Source organism: Alosa alosa, chromosome 8 (genome assembly GCF_017589495.1).
Source record: "Alosa alosa isolate M-15738 ecotype Scorff River chromosome 8, AALO_Geno_1.1, whole genome shotgun sequence".
In the NCBI taxonomy this organism is placed as follows: domain Eukaryota; kingdom Metazoa; phylum Chordata; class Actinopteri; order Clupeiformes; family Clupeidae; genus Alosa; species Alosa alosa.
The window spans coordinates 288,364-312,895 of record NC_063196.1 but is presented as its reverse complement, the minus strand read 5'-3'; the positions used below and the strand labels follow the sequence as shown (position 1 = coordinate 312,895).

The window sequence follows — 24,532 nt, the reverse complement described above, 5'->3', positions numbered from 1 at the left end:
ACTACATACAATTCATCATTTATTAAGCCTTTGTTACTTATTAGTTAATGGTTTGTTCATTATTAGTAATTTATTGCTCATACATAATTTATCATCAGTAAAGCATTTGTTCACACAGTTATAAATGGTTTGTTCATAGTGAATAAGCCTATCAAAAAATATTTTTGTAAATACATGATTTCAACTTAAATCATGAAACAACCACTTATAAATGAAATAATGTTCCCAGTATAAACCAGTTGCAAACTATTCTGTTCATCATTTATAAAGCATTGCTCCTATGTTAATTCTCATAAATAAAGCATTTGTACACACAGTTATAAATGGTTTGTTCATAATAAATAAGCCTATATCTAAAATATGTTTATAAATTATTGTTAATACTTAATAAATTATGCAATAATATATTTGATAAAGTAACATTTCCATTATTTAACAGTTGTCACATACACATGCACTAATGATTAGTTAGTGTGAGGATATATATTTTATAAACCACTTCCTAATACTATAACTCATGATTAACTCAGGAGTTACAAGTGGTTAGTTAATGATATTTTGTGAGTTTATGTAAAGTAAGGACTTTATATGCCTTTCAACACATTTTCAAGTGAGTTGTAAAGATTACATTCACATTCATTCATTTAGCAGACAAGTGACGTACACATGTCAATTAAATTAAAGGCAATTGAAACAACAGTGAAAACCGGGAATCAAACTAACAACTTTTCAGGCTACTGCATGCTAGTCCAGCTCCTTATCCACTACACCAGCCTTTCTCAATCTTCTTTGACCTGAGGCCCGGTCAAGGCAGACTTTGGGGTCATAGGGCCCACCTACACGTACCCCACCCCCATCAAATTCTCATGATGATTATCATTATCACAATTATTATTTTGCGATATTGTTATCCATGCACTTTCACTTCAAAGCAGTCAATGTTTAAAGTACTACATTGTTCACAAAAAGTTTGTAAAAAACATGCACATCAGAGGACTGCTTTACTTATGTAAGATATAATAATTACAATAGTTAATTGCTTTTGCATGGTTGCATGATGCTTGCATGAGAAATACTTCTCAAAACAACAGCAACTATATGGGTGCTATTGTTTTGGAATGTTTCCCTCATGTAAGCATCATACACTGGTAGGCAAATGGAGAAAAATGTATATGCTTTTTAAAGAAACTTCATTTGAATGCCTAAATGTAAGGATTCAGGAAACATAATACCAGCTTTTGTGTATGGTAAACAGCGGAGCAGATAAGCGTAAATCGCTGGTCTGGAGATCTTTAATAGAAAGACCAATAAGGCTACAATAAAAAATTGGAAGTGTAGGATCATTATGACACCCTCTGAATGCACGGCACGTTTCGTGGAATTCCGTTCATGGGGGGGCCACACAAAAAATTAATTTATGTTACCTGTAGGTGGCCGGAGACAGTTTTCTGTGAATATCTTGAGAACCGTATGGCCTAGGAGGTCCACCTTTTTTTTGTATGTTGGTCTTAAGGGGGCATGTCAACCCATCCCATTACCACTTATTTCATGTATAGCGCCACCTAGTTAAAAATTAAAAAGCAAAAATTAGGTGTTTTCATCACAATATCTCTGGCTGACATGGTCAAAACTGCACAAAATTGAAAGTGTAGGATCATTATGACACCCTCGAATGCATGCCAGGATTTTTTGAACTTTCGTTCATGGGGGCCTTACAATAAAATAATTTATGTGTACATTTAGTGACCGTTACACCAACAAGGATTCGGGACACTGAAAGACCGGGTACCTACGAAAACTTGGTGGGCATGTAACCCCACATGGATAGCATGGAACCATCGTTTTTCATTTTGATCTGTAGCCCCCCAGCTGTACTGGACCCCCTAAAAGAGGGTAGGGCAGACACAGTTTTCTGTGAATATCTTGAGAACCGTAGGGCCTAGGATGACCAATTTTTTCCGTATGTTTGCCTCCAGGGGTCATGTTAACCCATTCCATGTGCATAAACAGATACGCACACACATACATTCACAGCATCATACGTATGACACATACTCACACAGTAGACATATGTACGCATGCATGCACATGCACAAGCACGCACACACACACACACACACACACACACACACCCACACACATAAACATAAACGTGTACATGCACACATGCACACAATTCAAGAATTTCTCAGAATTATGAACAGGCAAGATGGGGGTGGGGTTGTATAAAATGAATTTTATATGTGAAATCTATGAACTAATCATGTTTTGGTAGTTGTTGTCTAGCAGATACCAGTGAGAATTGAGTGTGGATAATGCAATTTAGTGAGACAGTTAGAATCATATAGGCCTTTCAGCGTGATTTATTTTTGTGGAAAAAATGTGCTGGACTGGGCGGCGGTCATATTTTGTACCGCTCTGCAGTACATCTAGTTATACTGTACCATCAATGTCAGCCCTACTAGCAAGGGAGACATGCGACATGGAATGTTCAGGTGCACAGAACGAGTTTATTAATATTCTGAGACTCACTAAACACTCACAGACGTAGACCATACGAAGGTAATGCATAAACATAATGCTAAACTAAATGTACATTCATTTCATGCTAGACTGAATTGCACTTTCCATGCACACTAAGCTAAACTACACTGAATGCATGGAAAGTTGCTAGCGGAGTTTACAGCTAGTCACGTTAGACTAGTGTGTATGAACTCTTGGTCATAATGAAAACATTAATAAACATTCTCTAAGTTGCTACAAATTGCACCCAAATCCTAACAACATTTTACTGTTACAAAATTAAAACAAAGTGGGGAGTGCTTTATACAGTCAACCTACCCAATGCAAAGCATACCACTTCTGATCGGCTATGGCAACAATACAAGGACAAAACGCAGCAGAGCTGCAGTATACCGTTTCTCCAAAGGGGGCTCCAAAACACCAATCTCAATAAAGCTGCTTAATTCCGGCGAAAATCACATACAAACACTAAACTACATTTCAACATTACAAAGGTATCTAATGAGGATGAAGTGGAAGAAGAGGTGCGCAAACTCTCACACAGCCAACCACTGGCAGTAGGGTGCCTTATAGCTACACCCCACAAGACCATAAAGCCATAAACCATAAATTCTCCACAAAGCTAATCAGAAAAGCAAGATAAATAATATGTCATTAACTTTTATATTAGCATATAGTTTGTAAATAAACATTTAACATTCAAATGATGTAAGAAATAACTGTTAATTAGTGCCAAAAAGACATTTAGTTAACTATTAACAAATATTAATACAATATTAGTTCATAGATTTGTTAAAACATTTTATGCAAACAACTAATATTTAATTAATGATGAAAACAACTATTAACTTGTGCCAAATAGATATATTAGTAACAATTAACACATATTAACAAAGGGTTAGGTAATTACTAGTTTGCTATTTATTATGGCACCTTATTATGGAGTGTTACCACACTACCTTGACCCAGATAAAAACACCTACAACCATGCAAACGTTTCTGTTTTCTTCTACTACACACTGTTAAGCATTTATTAAACATCTGTAAACTATTATTAAATGCTGAGAAGATCTCCGTTAGGAATTACGAAATGAAATCGCCTAGGCCTGCAGGTAATGCATGTATAGTGTAGGCTAGCCTAAGACAATATAGGGAACGAAACAGGAGTGGGACGGGATTCGGGAGTCTTTCTCTTGGGATTTTGCAGGACAGGATTTTTTGGCGGGGCCAGTCACGTGATCGGGATATGACGGGAGTATTTTCGTGGGTTCGGGATGGGAGCGACAATTGATTCCCGTGTCACCCTCTTCAGGGGACTGAGATGGCAATGGGCGAAGCTTGATTTTGTATTCAGTAAACCATATTTGTTTTGATCTGGACGATTGTTTTGGTTCATTGACCTGATGAATGATCCAATCATGACCAACTTTTAGTGTTTTGTCAGAGATTGACAGATTTCCTTTGAAAATATTCATGTTTTTCTTGTTGTTCAGGATACCATGCACCTTAATTAGATTCCCAAGGCCTTTGGGAATAAAAACAGCCCCGCAATAGCACAGCGCCTCCACCATAATTTTCATTACAGTGTAGGTATGAGATTCTTTATAGTATAGTCATTATTTTACAGTATATATGCCAAACACACCTATATGCCAAAGAGCACAATTTTCATTTCATCTTACAATAAACCACACTTACAGACAAAATCACTGTACCATTTAGTAACTCCTGCCATTTACATTGGTAATTAAATGACTGGACAGGCTGTTACGTACCATGCCCTCTAAATAAGCTATTAGCAATGAGGTCACTTTTTAATTTTTTGGGGGGGACTTGGTGACCCCAAGATGACACCTTGTCTGTAACTCTCCAATAGTGGTTCTTATGGAATTTTTTGCCATCCTCCATACTGTACATGGGGGCAAAATAACCTTGGGTCTTTGTCCAAGCATGTCTGTCACATTTTCAGTTGATTAGAACCATTTAATCATTGTTTTAACTGTAAATATAGACATTTTCAACAAAGTTCCTAGTCTGTAGACATTCCCTGACTTATAAATGTCAACACACTTTCTTTTTATTTAAATTTAGTGTATTATCTTGTCTTTCTGATGTTGAAAAATGACTAGAGGATTCACTTTATACCTTAGTAAAAGAAAGTCACAAACTACTTCTGAAAGATCACAGACACTCTGATTAACTTAAATAAATTGAAATTAGATAGGAAAATGCTTCTGTTAGGTTTTGTATATAAGATTTTTCTAGGGCTGTAAATAATTGTAAGCAACATGTTTCAGTTAAGAATATTTATTTCTTTGAGATTTTCCTTTTTCTCAGAATAAATTTTCTTCCCTTCAAGGGTGGATTTCCTCATTGTTCTCAATGTGAGAGGACAGTGAATCATCAAAAGATTATTTTATATACCTGTTTTAGTCAACTTTACCCAAGGTGCCAATAATTCTGGAGGGTACTATACTTGCTTAAAATGAGTTGAATAGAACAACCTGTGTAGGTTTTTATAGGCTGTATTGTAATATGCTATCAATGCATGTAATATATTTTAAGTCAATTTATCAGTTAGTTTCCACAAAACAATTTCACCAGAAGTCATCATTTAAGAGGTTCTTTTTCAAATCGGGGGAGCATTAAGAGTATTGTATGTCATGGGGCCCAAATTCTCCAGCAGCACCCAATCAATAGTTATATACCAAGTACATCCTTCTGGGTTATAAAACAGACAAAGTGACAGCAAAATAATAACTTCATATAGCTTGACTTACCCCACGTTTTTGTGTGTCTTTGTGGCAAAGCATGTACATGTATAATCCAATGCTATCATGTGTTTCTCTATGGCAAAGCATGTTCATAATCCGGTTTTGAGATCCTATCAAATTCCTGCATGGCATCCAATTCAAGGCGTACATTGCATCCCAATTTGTTTGACAAAGAAACACCTTTTTTGCCTTTGCTTTGTTCATGGCAATGCAGTAAAAAGTTGTTGTAGGCCCCAGCTGTGGCGCAACTGGCTGGGGCACCTGCACCGAACGCCGGCGACACGGGTTCGATTCCCACCCTGTGGTCCTTTCCGGATCCCACCCCTGCTCGCTCTCCCATTCGCTTCCTGTCACTCTCCACTGTCCTATCATTAAAGGCATAAAAAGCCCCAAAAATAAACTTAAAAAAAAAAGAAATTGTAGAGAATCATCATGAGTGCACGCACAGGCTAACACGCAAACTCGGGTCAAGTCAGGTCAGATCAGTTTGTGTCACAGATATGGAGTGCAGAATAGTCATTTTTCATCACTAAATAAAAAAATATATTTATTTCTGTAGCGCACACACCACATATGTCTGTAAATTGCTCAGCCCCAAAGTCCCTCTCCACCATGGTTTTTATATTGCCAGATTCAGGACAGTCTGGCCTACACATACATGAAAGTCATGTCCAGCTGGCAGCTTGCTGTGGTGAGATACATTTCAAAATGTAAGAATTGTATAATATGATTTTTGTCTTTGTATTATTTAAAAGTCAAAATCAAATCAATTTAAGTACTAATATATGAAATGGTGGCAGCTCTCGGTAGCCTAGACTGCTGAAAAAAATATAGCATGTGTAAATGACACTTACAATGACCAGGATAAATGCTTATAACTAAAGGTAGTGAGAATGGCCAAATATAGAGTAGGGCTCATAGGGCTACAGTGGGTCCCAGTTAAGAATTGACACTTCATTCACCATCAAGGTGATTCACGCAGCTGGGTAAAATGTAAGTACAACTGCAGCCGCTTGGGGGCAGCATAGTCCGCTGTGGCGTTCCACGGTCGAACCGGGCGGAGCATTCGACAGCAAGGGCTGTGATTGGCCGAGTTTTCAGTGTGTTTCTCTGTGTTTTTAGCAGTCCCTGCAACATGCTAGTCCACTGTAGCCTATAAGCTTTGTACATAATGTTAAACATAGTTTTGGATTCAGTGGCAAGATGTCTTGATTGTACAGTGTCTGTCTCTCAGTAATGTTTTAAAATGAGAGCTTCGTCAGCTGGCAGTAGGCTACTTTGTCGGCGGTCATGAGAAGTTTGCTTGCTAACAGAACAAAAATATGCTGCCCAGAAACCTCGTGAATAGTTCTGATTTGTTTTACTACACTAACGATGTTAAATATAGCCTTTGCCTACAGCATCTCCTTAACAGTAATGTTAACAACATGACAGCATTCATATGACAAAGGAAAACGAATTCGGTCACTCAAGACTGTGCCACAGCAACCAGTGTAGGCTAGTCCTACCCAATAGGCCTACTCGAAGCAGATAGCGTTGTCTGACGGTCGAGTGGGTTAATGCGCGTATTTCCAGAACAGTTCTGCAACTTTCAGGCAGTTCTGAGTTCGAATCTAGGCAGGAGCAGAGCCATATAAAGGCCTATTGTTATCATTTTTTGCAAGGTGTTGCTCCTAGCCATACTTGTTTATAAGACGTTTAGTGATTAGTTGATAGCTGTTTTTGGGACACGTTAAACGTTCTTTATAATGAGCGCATATGGGGAGTAAAACGACTGTTACGCGCTGTTACAACTGTAGGCTACAATGATTGCAATACAAAAATATGTGCGTGTTAGTTTAGTTAGTTTTGTGATGTTTTGCACTTTTGCCTCATGTGTTGTCAGGTTTGAGGGCTTTTTTGGCAAGATTGACCTTGGTTATTTCTGTGTTATTTCTCCGTATGGAAAATAAAATCAATTTTCAACACACATCTGTTATTAGTTCAATAACAAGTGTTCCTTGTTAAAACATGTACCCCCCAGTACCCCCTGTAATTCGAACTATGCATTCAAACTGTTGATAAGATGTGCACTATGGAAATGGTCTGTAGGCTAACATTGGACAAATAAATGACACAGACTCGCCATATCCTTACTCTGAAAAAAACATTGTCTTGCTTTGCCGCAAACTCAGCAATGAAATCATAGGCCATTTTGCAGGTAGCATAACGTCTTTTTCAATTCATAGAAGGGAGAGCCCAGTCTCTCCTGTGACATTTGGTCGCGCCAAATACGTTTTTTAATAGCCTGTTCAACTTCGAAAAGCTTCACCCGATGCCAGTCACTGATCGCAATTTCAAATTTCGGGAAGCTTCGTTCAATCTTTTTAAGTTTTAAGTGCAGTAGGCCCCTATCTGCCCCCTTTGGAATTATATCTCGAGCCTATTATAAGGTCCAGTGCGTTATGTCCTAGGATTCGGACGTGCTCAAAAAGAAAAGAAAAAACACTTTTTTTATAGATGGTTATGAGGAGCAGTATGAATCTGAACTCTGTGTCATTCAGACTCAACCCTCTTGTTGCTTTGATATCTTTTTCGTTGTCGTTTGAACGTCGGCAAGCAGGCATGTTGCGGTTGCAATTTAAGTGAAATTTCTACAGTAGGCCTACAACATGCAACATGCATCTTGTACAGGTAAATGTTCAGCAATTGCTGGTGTGCAGGCTATAATCAATTAGCTAAATAATTTGTCCAGCTATTTTAAAAAAAATTAGTGCTACATTCAAACGCAAAAGGTGCTTTGATATCTTTTTCGTTTGAACGTCGGAACGTGCTGCGGTTGCAATGAATGAGGATAATTGGTTTTATCTGCGGATTTATTTTTTGCATTATTTTGAATATGACTGCTCCAGTCTCAACAACAGCATGTCTACTTTTTCCACACGCATCTAAGTCAACTGCAGTTTGTGCCATTTCTGCTGAGAAAATGGGGTGCGTGATTCATGAAGGAACCCGTCCAAACTTAACTGGGACCCACTGTAAATAAAAAAATGGCACACACCACATATTTTTCACATTTGCTCAGCCCCAGAGAATTCCTCCACCATTGCAATGATATTGCCAGATTCAGGACCGTCTGCCCTACACACACATGAAAGGCAAGTTGAACTGCCAGCTTGCAGTGGTCAGATACAGTGGGCAGTGCTTCGATTTGGCCAGCTTCACTCGTGGTCCGCGCGTGGGATCATGCGGTATCACGCGACTTTAATTTGTATTTTCCCAGTGAGACGCTGCAACAACCCAAACAACCGGTAGATGGCTCAAGTGAACAGGGTGTCTCGTAAAAAGAAATGGAGCCTGGAAAACCCTACACAGACTTCACTACAGACTTTAGCAGACTGGTTTAGAAATAATTTAATAGCCAGAAATATGCCTGCCCTGCCCTAATAAAGAAACATTTGGTTAACTGCGAGTGAATCCCGTTTGCAGCCCGTAGAAGAAAGCATGGGACAAATTAAACATTCTGGTTTTCTTCGAGTGCAACGATGATAGACAGACATCATTTGGACAAAATATAGAGCATATTAACCTCCGTTGCTCAGCCAAATGCCTTCCTATTACGTCCTGTTATTGCGGAGTTACAGGCGATAAATGATTTTTGATGGTCACAAGTTTACTTCATTAGCGGTTTATTTTTTTGATTATTAAAGAGTGTTTTTCATTTAAAGGTTTGACTTCGTGCTTATTCAGTAGAGCATTTAGTGCTCTTCCCAATCCCAGACGTTCACATTGCATGTTTGTTTGTAATGGATGCAACCGCGAGATACAGGCTACGCGTTTGACCAGTTGTTAACAGACATGAACCAAGACAGCCCAGCAGCAATTTAGTAATTTAGTATTATTTATTGAAGGGGCCACCGGAGGAATTTTGAGTGCTTCAGTCAAAAGTTGCATGACCCTCCCTTGCCTGCTAGAAATTGTTCAATGACCCTCCGACAGTATTGTTAAAAAAGACATGACCCTCCCCTGCCAATTGTCGCTGTCTTCCGCCCGCGCTGCTTTGCGCCACATCCACACACTGTGATAACGTTCTTAAATCAATCTTTCCTGTGAGCTTGCATGCTACCAGTCCTTCCTTTTCAAATGTGTTGCGCCTGTTTGCACAATTTCACTAATAATCATATGTGATTAATAATATGACAAATAATCCCTGTGCACGGGGACCGAAACAATGCATGCCAACTTTTTGCGTGTTTCTCACGTATTTTAACTTCCCCCTGCTGTCTTGCCGTTTTAATGTTTTCCCGTAGAATATCCCATATTTTAATACTCTCATAACAGCCCTGCCATGGGCCTGTCTCTGTGTTGCCCTGTTGCTACCCCTTGCCCTTCCAACGGAACAGATGTCTTCAAATCATCGTTTTCCTTGCTCAGCGAACTTAGAGTGATGTTAACCTATTTAAGTTTAACGGCATGATTGTCGTGAGAGCCGCGATTCATTGGCGCTTGCATTTTCGGCCTTATGTTGGCACCTGAGGCTACTCAGCTACTAGAGAAAGAATTTCCCCTGTTTTTTATGTTCACTCCAAGTTGGCCTACCATAATTTACCAACTCTGCACTGTAGCCCCTAACTGGCTATTTATATTTTTCTGTGAAATAAGCAATACAGTGGGCATTGCTTTCAAATGACCACTTCATTCGCAAGATTGCGCGGCATGAAGCCGCGTGAAGCTTTAGTACCACTTTCAGCCACAGCCCGCTCTGCCACTGTACATCGCTCTGCCTGCCTTTACATAATTGTTGCCGAGAGTAATCCCAGCCTACGAATTCAATAACAAAATAAATCATGCATAATTAAACATTACCTCGATTTAGGCTACTTGGGTGCTTAAGGCTTGACTACACGAAAATCGAAATCGAAATGTGCTGTCTACATTATTGTCAGTGTTGGGGTTAACGCAACTAGGCAAATCAAAACAGTGGTGTGATAATTGAGCCAGTAGAGAAATAACTGTTCAGAATTAATCTGTAGCCTTGGGTAGGCTTCTGCAGAAAACAATGTTGTTGCCGATTTAATACTATCTGGCGACGTTTTTAACAGGCTACGCAATAGAGGCTTAGACAACTATGACCCACGTTTTGGTTTCGTAAATTAATTTGCCCTACTTCTTGACTGCAATGTAGTCAATTGACTGCTTGACATGTCATTTTTATTTTTCTGTACAATAAACAATTACATCTGCTTTATGCCGCAGAATTGCATTCATATTTGGCTGACCCATATTCCAAGATTAAGATAGTATGAAGTGCTTTTTGTATAGGCTACCATCATAAAAAAATAGTTAAAACGAATAGCTATTTGCAATTTGACAAAACACTGGTCCTCATTTTGCGAATGCGAGGACGATATGAGCCTGTTGCATTTAGTTAGATGTCCGAGTCACACATAATGTTTGAAAACCACTGGCTCGTAATCACAATAATTTAACACACGACAGTTGGATAACCTACTTCATCATGTCCCCATGCCTACATTTTTGTGAGTAGCATAGAGATCGTTAAAAACAATAAAGTATGGCTCTCCGTTTGGGACATCGAAAACTTATATTTTTAATAGACTACCGTCGAAGATGCTGACTTGCAAAAGCCTCGGGATAACACGTTATCGCCACTATCATCAGTCATGCCCCTTGATCAAAGTGGGGAATGAAATAAAAGTTTACAAGGCTTAACAAGTTACCTACAGTCCAGAACACAGAATCTGTTGCAATATTCTGATGATCGGCGATGATATCGGCAAATGTTTGTTTTCCAAAGTAAGAATTTCACTTCACCATGCACCTTCGACAATACCTGGCCTACCTGGTATCATTACAAACATTATTCTGTGTCCTAAAACTGGCATATTTTATGACATTGTGTCATGTAAGTTCGTTGCAAAATCTAGAGAAATGTGTGAGGTGGTCAGCGGGGGACAATTGAGACACACATTGGATTGTGTTATTACTTGAACATTCCACACTATCCACAGCTGTGGTAGGCCTATCAGGGGCAGGAGGATTACTGTCAGTGCAGGCTTTATATAAAATTCTTCAACAGAAGGCCTCGAATGTTGTCTTGTTTGTGGGGCGTTTTGCTTCGCTTCTGTAATTTCGGCTTCATTGAAAATGAGGGCTTCCCTCAATGACCCTCCGAGAATAAATAAAGGTTGAATGAATGAATGAATGAATGCAGGCTTGCACAAAATAAAGGCATGTCGTTTGCGCAGCCTACAGTAAATAACAGACCCGCCAGAATGTGCGTTATGATGCTTTTTTACGAGCAAGATGTTTTTGGTACCCCACGACACTGCATGTTCTTAAATAACAATGATCATCAGTAATATTCGACCATTAATTTGGGTAAATGGGCAAGCGTGACCACCTTGATTGGCTGATTGGCTGATGATTGTAACGCGGGCTGGCGGGCATGATTCCAAACACCTCCCTTAGGGATGATGAGTGACAGGTCTCAGAATGCGGCGCTACACAAGGACGGAAGATGATGAATAACTGGGGCCGTAGGCTATTCACAAAGGCTTTTATCTTACTACTAGGAGTAGGCTACTCCTTAAAGATTTTAAAGTTTTCTCTTAAAAGTTATTCACAAAGCCTTTCAGACAACTCCTAAACTAGGAGTGAGTCTTCGTGGCTATGGATGATGTCATTACTCATGCACGAGCTTGACTGAAGTGACCACCTTGATTGGCTGACGATTGTAACGCGGGAATTCCAAACACCTCTCTTCCGATGATGACTGACAGGTGACAGGTCGGAGAATGCGTGCGCTACACAAGTAGTGCGAAGGACGGAAGATGATTAATAACTGAATAAAAAGGCCTAGCCTAAATGAATAAAGAGTAAGGCAAAACAGATAGCTTAGTAGCCTAATGAAACATAGGCCTATGGATTGATGCAGTAGCCTACCTTTGCAACATTATTAAATTAATAACATTAATTATTAATTATAAATTATTAATTATGACATGAACGAAACACAGAACCCGCTTCTCTCACGGCAGTCACTGACAGTAACCTAGAATAAATGCATGGGGAAAAACACTTCCCCATGACAAAGACATCGTAAAACACTGAAAGTTAATATTTTGTCACTAGCAACATTCATCTTTCCTTTGTCAAATGTATTATGTTCCAAGTACCCTATGCGTAATTCTGCTTCATAAAGTTGAACAAATACATTTGCTTATTTCACAGAAAAATATAAATAGCCAGTCTACAGTGCAGAGTTGGTAAGTTATGGTAGGCCAACTTGCAGTGAACATACAAACAGGGGAAATTATTTCTCTTGCAGCCGAGTAGCCTCAGGTGCCACGTGACATAAGGCCGAACATGCAAGCCAATGAATCGCGGCTTAGCGACAATCGCGCCGTTAAACTTAAATAGGTTAACATCACTCTAAGTTAAGCCTTCAAGCAAAGAAAACGATGATTTGAAGACATCTGTTTCGTTGGAAGGGCAAGGGGTAGCAACAGGGCAACACAGAGACAGGCCCGATGGCAGGGCTGTTATGAGAGTATTAAAATATGGGATATTCTACGGAAAACATTAAAACGGCAAGACAGCGGGAAAGTTAAAATCGTGATAAACACGGAAAAAGTTGGCATGCATTGTTTCGGTCCCCGTGCACAGGGATTATTTGTCATACTATTAATCACATATGATTATTTGTGAAATTGTGCAAACAGGCGCAACACATTTGAAAAGGAAGGACTGGTATGCAAGCTCACGGGAAAGATTGATTTAAGAACGTTATCACAAAGTGTGTGGCTGTGGCACGGGCGGAAGACAATTGGCAGGGGAGGGTCATGTCTTTTTTAACAATTCTGTCGGAGGGTCATTGAACAATTTCTAGCAGGCAAGAGAGGGTCATGCAACTTCCAACTGAAGCACTCAAAATTCCTCCGGTGGCCCCTTCAATAAATAACGATCAGTCACTAGATTGCTGCTGGGCTATATGTCTTGGTTCTGTTAACAACTCATTGTCAAATGCATAGCCCATCTCGCGGTTGCATCCATTACAAACAAACATGCAATGTGAACGTCTGGGATTGGGGAGAGCACTACATGCTCTACTGAATAAGCACGAAGTCAACCCTTTAAATGAAAAACACTCTTTAATAATCCAAAAAAATAAACCGCTAATGAAGTAAACTTGTGACCATCAAAAATCGTTTATCGCTTGTAACTCCGTGATACCAGGACGTAACAGGAAGGCATTTGGCTGAGCAACGGAGGTTAATATGCTCCATGTTTTGTCCAAATGATGACTGTCTATCATCGTTGCACTCGGAGAAAACCGGAATGTTTCATTCGTACCCGTTTCAATCGTCCCGGTTACCTAGCCTACTCAAAACGCAGATAGAACCTTATTATTCTAAGGTAGCGAAATAGCGTTCAGCATGATTCATGCCCAATTAATTCCCCCTGTTAAAGTGTTCGCCTTTGTAGTTTGGTTTTGTGATGGCCTATGATAAACGGCTTATGGCCAAATATGTGAAAACGATCAAATACAGTAGGCGATAAACCCTGAAAAAGTTGACAGTGATTTTTTCATAATCACTTTGGAGGGTCATAGAAAAATGTATTGCTGGCGAGGGAGGGTCACGTCTTTTTGGACTAATGCTCCCAAAACTCCTCCGGTAGCCCCTTAAATAAATAAAAAACGAACAGTCCCTAATGAAGTTAACTTGTGACCATCAAAAATTGTTTATCGCCTGTAACTCCGTGATAACAGGACGTAACAGGAAGGCATTTGGCTGAGCAACGGAGGTTAATACTCTATATTTTGTCCAAATGATGTCTGTATCATCGTTGCACTCGGAGAAAACCAGAATGTTTAATTTGTCCTGCGTCTCTACGGCTGCAAATGGGATTCACTCGCAGTTAACCAAATATTTCTTTATTAGGGCAGGGCAGGCATATTTCTGGCTATTACATTATTTCTAAACCAGTCTGCTAAAGTCTGTAGTGAAGTCTGTGTAGGGTTTTCCAGGCTCCATTTCTTTTTACGAGACACCCTGCTCACTTGAGCCATCTACCGGTTGTTTGGGTTGTTGCAGCGTCTCACTGGAAAAATACAAATTAAAGTCGCGTGATACCGCGTGATCCCACGCGCGGACCGCGAGTGAAGCTGGCCAAGTCGAAGCACTGCCCACTGTATATTGCTTGACAGGGGGATCCCAAGCAGCTTACTTCCATAAGGCTACTTTGAGAACATTTCCTAATTCACCCGACACTAATATTCAAAATGTTGAAAACTATTTCAACATAGCCTATTAACTGACCACCCGATTCACGTTGACTGGGGGGCAGGGGGGGCCATCAGACATTTGTGCCCAGTTAATCCGGCCCTGCCCCCAACAAATCACAACTTCCCACCAGCTGTGACAGCTTAAAAGTCAAGAGGACTCCTAACTCACAGACTTATTCACAAACCGTTTTTTTGGCATTTTGAAATCCTATGCAGAGCTTCCAATCGTGAGGAAGCAATTTTGCATTGTAGGCATAACCAACATGCAAAATGCCACCAACAACAACCAAAACTAGGCTACTCATTGTCAACATGTAAATTAAATGTAACATTATTGTGAATCAAATTAAAATGTTCTCTTTTGCAAACGTAGGCATAGGCATAGTAACAGATTCATTTAATAATGTTACAAAGATACTACATCAATCCGTATGTTTCATTAGGCTACTAGGCTATATAGGGACTATGCCTACTTATTTTTTACGTAGCCTACAATGGCCAGTTCAGACAAAGCCGAAATTACTCATTTTGAAAAATTTGTATGGTTATATTGCTTGACTTAAATCCCAGAGAGTAGGCTAGGCTACCGCACCCCACAGTGATGGGTCTAGCGATCTTACGCATTCAGTGTGGGGTATAAACAAGCTGAGAATTTAGCGGTGTCACGTCTGCCTGTCACAGACGTGGGGAGCTGAAGCTTGGGATACAGTTACAGTAACGGTATTTTATTTTACTTCTTATGGAATATATATTTTTTTCACTTTTATAAAGGCTTTGTTTGAATGCTGTTGGAACAAATAGTAGTTGATTATAAAGGCAACTTTCTGTTGCAATATTCTGTGTGTTCTGGACTGCAGGTAACTTGTTAAGCCAGTGGTTCTCAAACTTATTTCTTTCATTCCCCACTTTGATCAAGGAGGCATTGACTGATGATAGTGGAGATAACGTGTTATCCCGAGGCCTTTGCAAGTCAGCATCTCCGACGGTAGTCTACCCTATTAAAAATATAAGTTTTCGGGGTGCTGTGGCGCAGCAGGCTACAGCGGCCATACCATATACGAGTGCCCACGGGGACCCAGGTTCGAATCCGACCTGCGGTCATTTCCCGATCCCACTCCATCTCTCTCTCTCCCACTTGCTTCCTGTCTCATTCTCCACTGTCCTGTCCAAATAAAGGCAAAAAGCCCAAAAAATATACTTATAAAAAAAAAATATATATATATGTTTTCGATGTCCCAAACGGAGAGCCATACTTTATTGTTTTAACGATCTCTATGCTACTCACCAAAATGTAGGCATGGGAACATGATGAAGTATCCAACTGTCGTGTGTTAAATTATTGTGATTATTTGAGCCAGTGGTTTTCAAACATTATCGTGACTTCGGACATCTATGCAACAGACTCATATCGCCCCTCGTGATTCGCAAAATGAGGACATACAGACTGCTCAGATAACAGGTGTACCTCCAGTTATGCACGGTTTTAGTCAAGTCATTTAAATGTGCTGGTGAAACAGTTGTGTACTCTGGGCACAGTTCTGGGCACAGTTCTTCCAGAGCTTTGTGCCAAGTAATGCGTTGAGTCGAGATGTTTGTGTGAATGAAACGAAGCGTATAGGCCATAGTGTGACATGCGTAAACCAATGGTGTAGAGATGACGCCACAGGGTTTATTTAAGAGAGCCTACGTTTGTATGTAGGCAATTTATATTCACAATACTTAGGCCTACTAAAATAAATAGTATTTTATTTGTATTGGTTGTTAAGAGTAAAAAAAAAATTGGTCGGTCTTAACACAAGTTTACAACCGGCAAGTCGGTCGGACTAAAAGGGGAAAAAAATAAATATTTGGGTCGGTTCTAAATTGACAGGGTCGGTCGGGTTACGGCAAACGAAAATATTTTTAAGGATGGCCTGGCAGTGTTTATTTGCGCGTCTGCAGAAGTCAGCCAAATATGAATGTAATTCTGCGGCATAAAGCAGATGTATTTGTTTATTGTACAGAAAAATACAAATGACATGTCAAGCAGTCAATTGACTACATTGCAGTCAAGAAGTAGGGCAAATTAATTTACGAAACCAAAACGTGGGTCATAGTTGTCTAAGCCTCTATTGCGTAGCCTGTTAAAAAACGTCGCCAGATAGTATTAAATCGGCAACAAAATTGTTTTCTGCAGAAGCCTACCCAAGGCTACAGATTAATTCTGAACAGTTATTTCTCTACTGGCTCAATTATCACACCACTGTTTTGATTTGCGTAGCTGCGTTACCCCCAACACTGACAATAATGTAGACAGCCAATATCGATTTCGATTTTCGTTACCACCGTGTAGTCAAGCCTTAAGACATACCCAAGTAGCCTAAATCGAGGTAATGTTTAATTATGCATGATTTATTTTGTTATTGAATTCGTAGGCTGGGATTACTCTCGGCAAGTCTCCTGCTTTTTCAGTAGGGGCGGCAGGCAGAGCGATGTACAGTGGCTGAAAGTGGTACTAAAGCTTCACGCAGCTTCACGCCTCGTAATGCGCGACTGAAGTGGTCATTCGAAAGCGATGCCCACTGTACATGTCAAAATATAATATTATTAAATAAATTAAATCAATGCAAGTATTAATACATGAAATTGGGTAGCCTAGACTCTGCTAAAAAAAAAAAACTATATATAGCATGTGTGTATGGCACTTACCATGACCAGGATAAATGCTTCTAACTAAAGGTATTGAAAATACCCTCAAAACAGTCTAGGTTCTATGGGTTAAATTAAGTCAAAATGATCTTTCGAGAGACCGCTAGGTTAGTCGCTTCATACTAAAAACAATACCATAAAGATTTTTTATCTTAATATAAGATTAATAACACTTGGTTAGATTTTATTTTTTGCCGTGTGGAAGCTATGCTGAGCTGTTTTCTTTTATGCCATGTAGTAGTAACACACAGGTCGGTTTGGGTTGCATTTTAGGAGATTAAGTTGTTATAACTGGTCACCAAACTCGGTGAACTGGGCATCAATACCTCTCTCTGTAACTGGATTCTGGACTTCCTAACCAGCTTATGACCGAAAAGCACTGCAGAGTGTGGTGAAACACATCATCGGTTCCTCACTGCCCTCCATCGATGCCATTCAGGGCAAACGATGCTTGCGTAAGTCTGTGGTTCTCACCCTAACCACAGACTGTTCACCCCACTCCCCTCCGGGAGGCATTACAGGTCTCTCTGCACCACTCTCTGAAAGAGGAAACTTCTTTCCTGCGGCTGTCACCCTACTGAACTCTAGCTCTGCACCCAGGTGACAACCAACCAACTAAGCCTCCCACCGCCCCTGCCCGATACCTCCTTGCCTGTGTCGGTTGAGGTGTCCACGACTTGGACAACAAGGAGGAATTTGTCTGCTAGTGCGTTGAGTAAATTTGTCTTGACTAGTGCAGTGCCCGTTCAAACATGCCATTCCTGAAGAAAACCTGTAGCCCAATTACATGCCCACAGGTATGCCTGCTTTAAAAATAGGATGATAGGGAAACATCATTCCAGCTAAGCATTCAATAATGAATACTAAAGATTATATTAGCCTATAATTAATGTGGCCTCTAATGAATGTGTAATAAATTTAGGCACGTGCATGTGACATTTCTACAGATCAGAATGACATAAGCCATAAGTCTTTAGCATAAGTGACGTCGCTCAGTCTGCCACTTGTTGTCTAGCTATGTGGCATTAGCCTATCGCTCGTTTCAATTTGGGACCTTGCAGTCGGAATTGTCGTTTGTTTAGTCAGTCTCCAGTCGAAAGTAGCCTGGGCTATTCGAATCCGCATCAAAGTCATCAAAGTGATGCTTTGACATGGGGTGGAGCTCCCCTGAAACTGATCCCCTTGGGAACAGTGCAGTGCAGCGATAAACGTCCTACGTAAATAAGCATATTTTGAAATATGCATTCAAAAATCTTCAAAATCGTGATTGCACACCTTTGTGCCACGCGTGAGCCACATACGAAATCTCAGTCTGACAAACGGTCAGCGAGATATGCGTGCCACAGACATTAGGACACACACACAGACACTTCTTGCTTTATAGATAGATAAGACTCCTTAAAATAAGTCAAAGTGTTCTTAAATTGCGTCAAAATTATCTTTCGAGAGAGCGCTAGGTAGATCTGTTCATGCTAATAACAATACAGAATAGATTTTTAAAGGAGAAATCTGGCCAATTTTAACACGGAACTCGTGGAGTTGACCATGTTCACGCAATACTGTCGGTCAGAAAAAATGTGAAAAAAATTGGTGCCATCTGATGCGAGCTAGACGGCTAGCGGCTAAAGCAGCCAAAGTGCTTACAAGCTAGCTTATGGGGGCATGTTCTAAACTGTACCTGTGCCTCTTAACAGACTCAAAATGTTGTGACAAGTGCTGTGCAACATGAACAGTGTCCTTACATGACAACACTGTGCGTGTTCAACCCAGTAATTGTGAAGGAAGAGTATAAATCCTGTTTTTGTAGCCTAGGTTGTCACCCTGCCTGTTTCCCTCCATTGCTTCCTGTAGCCTAAAGTCCATACCGAAGTTGATCTCATGCCTTTTCCCATTTTCACGGAGACCAAATGTGACGCTTATGTCCAAACTAACGATGATTCAGCATTGCAATGTTTATATTAATATGAATGAAAAAAAAAAATGAGCTTTTGGTGTTTCCAGCTAAAACAGATTAACATCCAGCTTGACTCATCTTCACTGACCCCAACTAGATCGGCACGTAACAGCTGTGGCCTACTGGTTAGCGCTTCGGACTTGTAACCGGAGGGTTGCTGGTTCAAACCCCGACCAGTAGGAATGGCTGAAGTGCCTTTGAGCCAGAGTCCTGCAACGGGTCGGGTATCCGCGGGTACCCGACGGTTACTCGCAGAAAAGTTGCTAAAACGGGTAAATTATGACGTCTCTAAAATGTATGGGCGGGTATGCGGCCGGGAAAAGAACTCCTTGCGGGTGGATACGATGAGAACCAAAACTATAGAAATAAAACATAATTGAAAAATATGTGAAATATTTGTATATCTAAATTACCATTACCACATTGCAAATATGTGTTTTAGTCAATGATACGACACTTGACCCATCACATCAGTAGGCTACTGCGACTTACTGCGAATTATTTGTTTGATGCATCTATGTGTGAAAACATTAAACAATATAACCGTCTCGTAGTTGGAGCGCAAGAGAGTAGGCTACAATGGATGAAGTCAAGGTAAAGTTGGCTAGTGGCAGGCTCAGGTTGTTTTTTTCTTGTTCTCCTTGTTTCATTAACAGGTCCATTTTATGTAGAATAATGTTCTGATGCAGCAAGGTTTGGGCTATGTTTCGTTGTTGTAAGGTTTATCCCTGACGCAAAATGTAAAAAAAAAAAAAAGGTCGCCCTTTATGTGCTTCAATTGTGCGAGAAAAAAAATAAAGCACATTCATTTGAATGATTTTAGCTTGTGTGTGATTTATCGCGGGTCGGGTAACGGGCAAAATATTAACGGGTCCGGGCGGGTGCGGATTTAATTTTAATATCACCACAGGTGACGGGTCGGATCTGGTGCTGAACTTCTTGGGTGTGGGCGGCGGCGGGTCTAAAAAAATGGACCCGTGCAGGACTCTGCTTTGAGCAAGGCAGCTAACCCCTCACTGCTCACTGCGTCGGGATTAGTGTGTGCTTCACCTCACTGTGTGTTCACTGGGTGCTGAGTGTGCTTCACTAATTCACGGATTGGGATAAATGCAGAGACCAAATTTCCCTCACGGGATCAAAAGAGTACATACTTATAACCTGGGCGTCCTAATTGATGATTGACTTAACTTCTCTGAGCATGTAGCCTCAACTGCAAAATCATGTCTGTTTATCCTTTACAACATTAGGAAGATCAGACCTTATCTGACACAATATTCTAACTTCTTGTACAGGCCATAGTTATCTCTAAGCTGGACTATTGTAATTCACTGTTAGCTTGCCTACCTGGTTGTGTAGTAAGATTGTTACAACTGATTCAGAATGCTGCAGCACGCCTGGTCTTCAATCAGCCAAAGAGGACCCATGTAGCTCCTCTCCTATTACACTCCACTGGCTCCCTATAGTGGCCAGAATTAAATTTAAATATCTTACTTTGGCCTATAGGACACTGACAGGATCTTCTCCCTGCTATCTTAATTCAATGATCAATATATATATCCCCAACCGCTCACTGCGGTCTTGATGAGCGTCTGTTGTGTCGACTTACTAGCCATAAACGCTAGGTCAAATTCAAGACTCTTTTCCTCAGTGGAATGAGTTGCACAGTGCTTTCCTTTCCTCTGTTCAACATGCACTTAGTTTATTAGGCGTTTCTTATGCATTATGGTTTGTATATTATAGTATTTATTATGACCGCCGCTAGCGAAGCGGTCATATAGGGATTGTCAAAGTTTTTTTTTTTTTTTTTTTTTTTCCCCTGTCATCTACTTCCTGAATTTTTGGTCAACGATACCGGGACACCGAACCACGGGGCACATGAAATTTGGTGGGTATGTAGCCCCACTAGACTTTTACGGGAAAATTTTTGTTTAGGCCCCCCCGGGGCCACTCCCCGTGCTGGGCCCCCTGAACCGCAAAAAAAAAGCAGTTTTTCCTAAATAACTACCTGAACCGTGGCACTGAGGATGAAGAATCTTTTATGGTATGTTGGTCTCAAGGGCCCACATCAACCTGGCCCATAATCACTCATTTGTGATTTGCACCCCCCCGGTAAAAAATGAAAATGCAATATTATTCTGCTTTAATCGCCCCTATCTTCAGTTGTGTTCAGAACTGCACCAAATTTGATGTGTATGATTGACCTGGCATTCTCTGGGGGTATGCCAAGTTTCGTGGAATTTCATCCATGGGGGGGTCTAAAAAAATCAGGTTATGTGTACATTTAGTGACTGTACACTCATTGGCCTGTAGATGGCGGTGCACACATATACACATGCACACACACACAGGCACCCACATACTATCGGTATTAGAACGGCCGATACATAATTACAAATTCAGTAGGATTAAAAGAAAGCCAAAATAAATATTCATCATCATCATGGCTGCATTTCCAGTATTGGCGATAAGTAGTCGTTTGTCCACTAGATGGCGCATCGTTTCAGTGAGACGTAATTTTGTTGGAAGTTAAAAGTAGGTTGGAAAAACAATGGACGCTTCTTACAAGGACTAGTTTACCGCAGAGAACGTCTAATAAGGATAGGACGATGTTCACATGAAATGTAATTCCCATTTCTTCTTGAAGCCGAAATAAATCTGAGGATGTTTATCGGACATGCTTGGTTTTTACTGCAGGTACGTTAACCTTATAATATCAATAAGGACCTAGGTAATGTTACCGTTAGCGTTGGTTGAGTGATGGAGGCCAATTTGATTGATTGCATTTGTAGAAAACTATAACTGCGGTTATACCAAGCAAATTGATAGCAGCACTGTAATTGTATCTTTCGACTGTCATTTGTTGCACGTGCTACAAAAATCATTCTGTGCAATGGAAGATTTACCAACGTTACACTGGTCTGATACAGTTTTGCCTATACATGCGTGAGACTGAGACACCTGTTTATTTTGTTTTAAGTGCGTGCAGGGTGTGAGAGGGGAATCGATGTGCTTTGATTCCAGCTTGGTAGTTTTAGTCTGTGAAATTAAAAAGCATGTGTGTGTGAAGTATCCAAACAATGACACCTTAATTTCATTATGGCTGCTTTAGCAACACACCTTAAGCTACTGTGTAGTGAGTCCCATTTAGAAGTGGCTACTTCATTCGCGCTTTCCTTGACTCATGGAGCTGCGTGAATTTTATTACAACTTTTCGCCACGATATGGCAGTTTAAGTCCGCTTGATACTGTAAAGGCGTGAGCCATTGGTTTCCAAAGGAGATTTTATTTGTGTCGCCAGCATAGCCTAGTGACAATTTATGTTGTAAATAGGCCTACCTTATAAGCCTACCTGTAGCTTAGGGAAGCTAACAGCTTTCTATTAGGATCTAGTTTGTTAGTTACAGTTTTGTCATAACTCCCTGATGCATTTTTGCATTTAGAATAGCCAGGCGTGGATATCTCAATCGGGAAAATTAAACAATATCGGTGCCTATGGACTAGGCTGGGTGAACCCAGCCTGATCTGCCCGCTATTTATTTTTTGATTTCTTAAAAGATTGAGCTTGGTCTGATGAAAGCCAGACTAGCCATGGACCTCAGTTACACAATGCAAGGGAACATGAATCGGCCTATATTTGCACGAACAATAACGGACAACAGCTCTTCAACTTTGGCCCGTTAAAATGTGTATGAACAGTCTAGCGACGCATTTCATCAAGGCCCATTTGGACATGTCAGTTATTTGCACCACTGGTTAGATGTAATACAGCATTTCGTTTCAGACTACTGTTACTTAATTTGTGCATTAACAATAACGTTTCAGACTACTGTTACTTAATTTGTGCATTGACAATAAAGTATCACATGAACTAAAGATGACTAAAATCTTATGTAGAAGAAGAAACATTCACAAAAATCCATCCATCCAAAAGCGACCTTTTGGTTTTGATAGCTGTTGAAAACGGCATGGAACTGACAGAGATGTTTTTGTTTATAAATAAATAAATAAATAACATTATGCTGATACCTTTTGCTTTTCCCAAATACAATGTAGCCTACAGGTGTAAGTGACCTTTCATCAATCCAGTTGCAATGGATGAGCTGTGATGAACTGCCCTACTTGTGATTGTTTAGAGATTTTAAAGGTTTTATAACAATGCTACATCTTCTTTGGCTATTCTACAATCTATTCACCTTTTCAGCACCAGTAGGCTACTTTCTGTGCAGCCGCACACACACACTCAGGCATGCCAAACAAGCATACACAAAAGTTTCAAGAGTGGGGGATGGAGTAAAATATGGAAACAAATTGAAGTGTGATTTCTTTTCGCGGAACGGATGTACAGGACTGAGCGGCGGTCATATTTTGTACCGCTATGTGGTACATCTAGTTTAATTTCATTAGGCTACTGATTGAATTGACTTTGTTGTTTATTATTGCTATTCTCCTTAATGTAGTCTTACCAACGTTTTAAATTGTTTACTGTTAAATTTAACGTTGTATTGTTGTTGTTTGAATGTCGCTTTGGGCAAAAGTGTCTGCTAAATACCATAACCATGAATGACTGTAACAACATGGAAGTTCCAAATGAGAGCTGCAGCTGTACACTACTGAATGGAATATGGACAACCAAAGATATATTATTAAAGATACATATATTATTGGGTAATTACTACATGTAAAAAGTAGATAAATACAGAGAAACTAAACATGAATAAACCTAGGCTGTTACCAGCATAGACCTTGAATAACTACAATTGTATCTGGTAGTGGTGGGTAAGGTGTTTCCAAGAATTACTAGCCTACTTTCATGGAAAGCTGAGTAGGAAATGTGGCTCTCATAATAACTAAATGAACAAATCATTAAATTAAGACATAACATCCATTAGCTTCCCCATTGGGATGTGACGAGATCCCACGATATAAACATATCACAATATTTCTCGTCAAAGAAAAAACTGACGCAATCTCGTGCCACGAGATGGCGATATGGCTCTGGTCCGCAATATTTCCAAGAGCCTGACTAAATCACAGGGCTTAAAATTCATTTTTCAAAATGGGGGGGAATTCCCCCCTTAGGTTATTCATGTAGGGGGGATTTACACAATTTGGGGGGGGGGGAATTGCAATTTCGATACTTCTTCGATACTTTTTAAAAGTGTTTGATTTTGGGGCCCCCAACACCCTGACGTCATCAGTAATATATACTGTAGTGGGATCATTCACAACAGTGGACATCCTAGATTCTGCTTGACTCTCTCCACATACACACACTGAAATTTATGGCTTATGTGATGGGCTATG

General features: G+C 40.1%; 1 protein-coding gene across 6 annotated transcripts in view; it reads left to right on the top strand.

The window, feature by feature from the left end:
• enah (ENAH actin regulator) overlaps positions 1-24,532 on the top strand; it is a 237,346-nt gene that overhangs the window by 148,556 nt on the left and 64,258 nt on the right. The window lies entirely within an intron of this gene.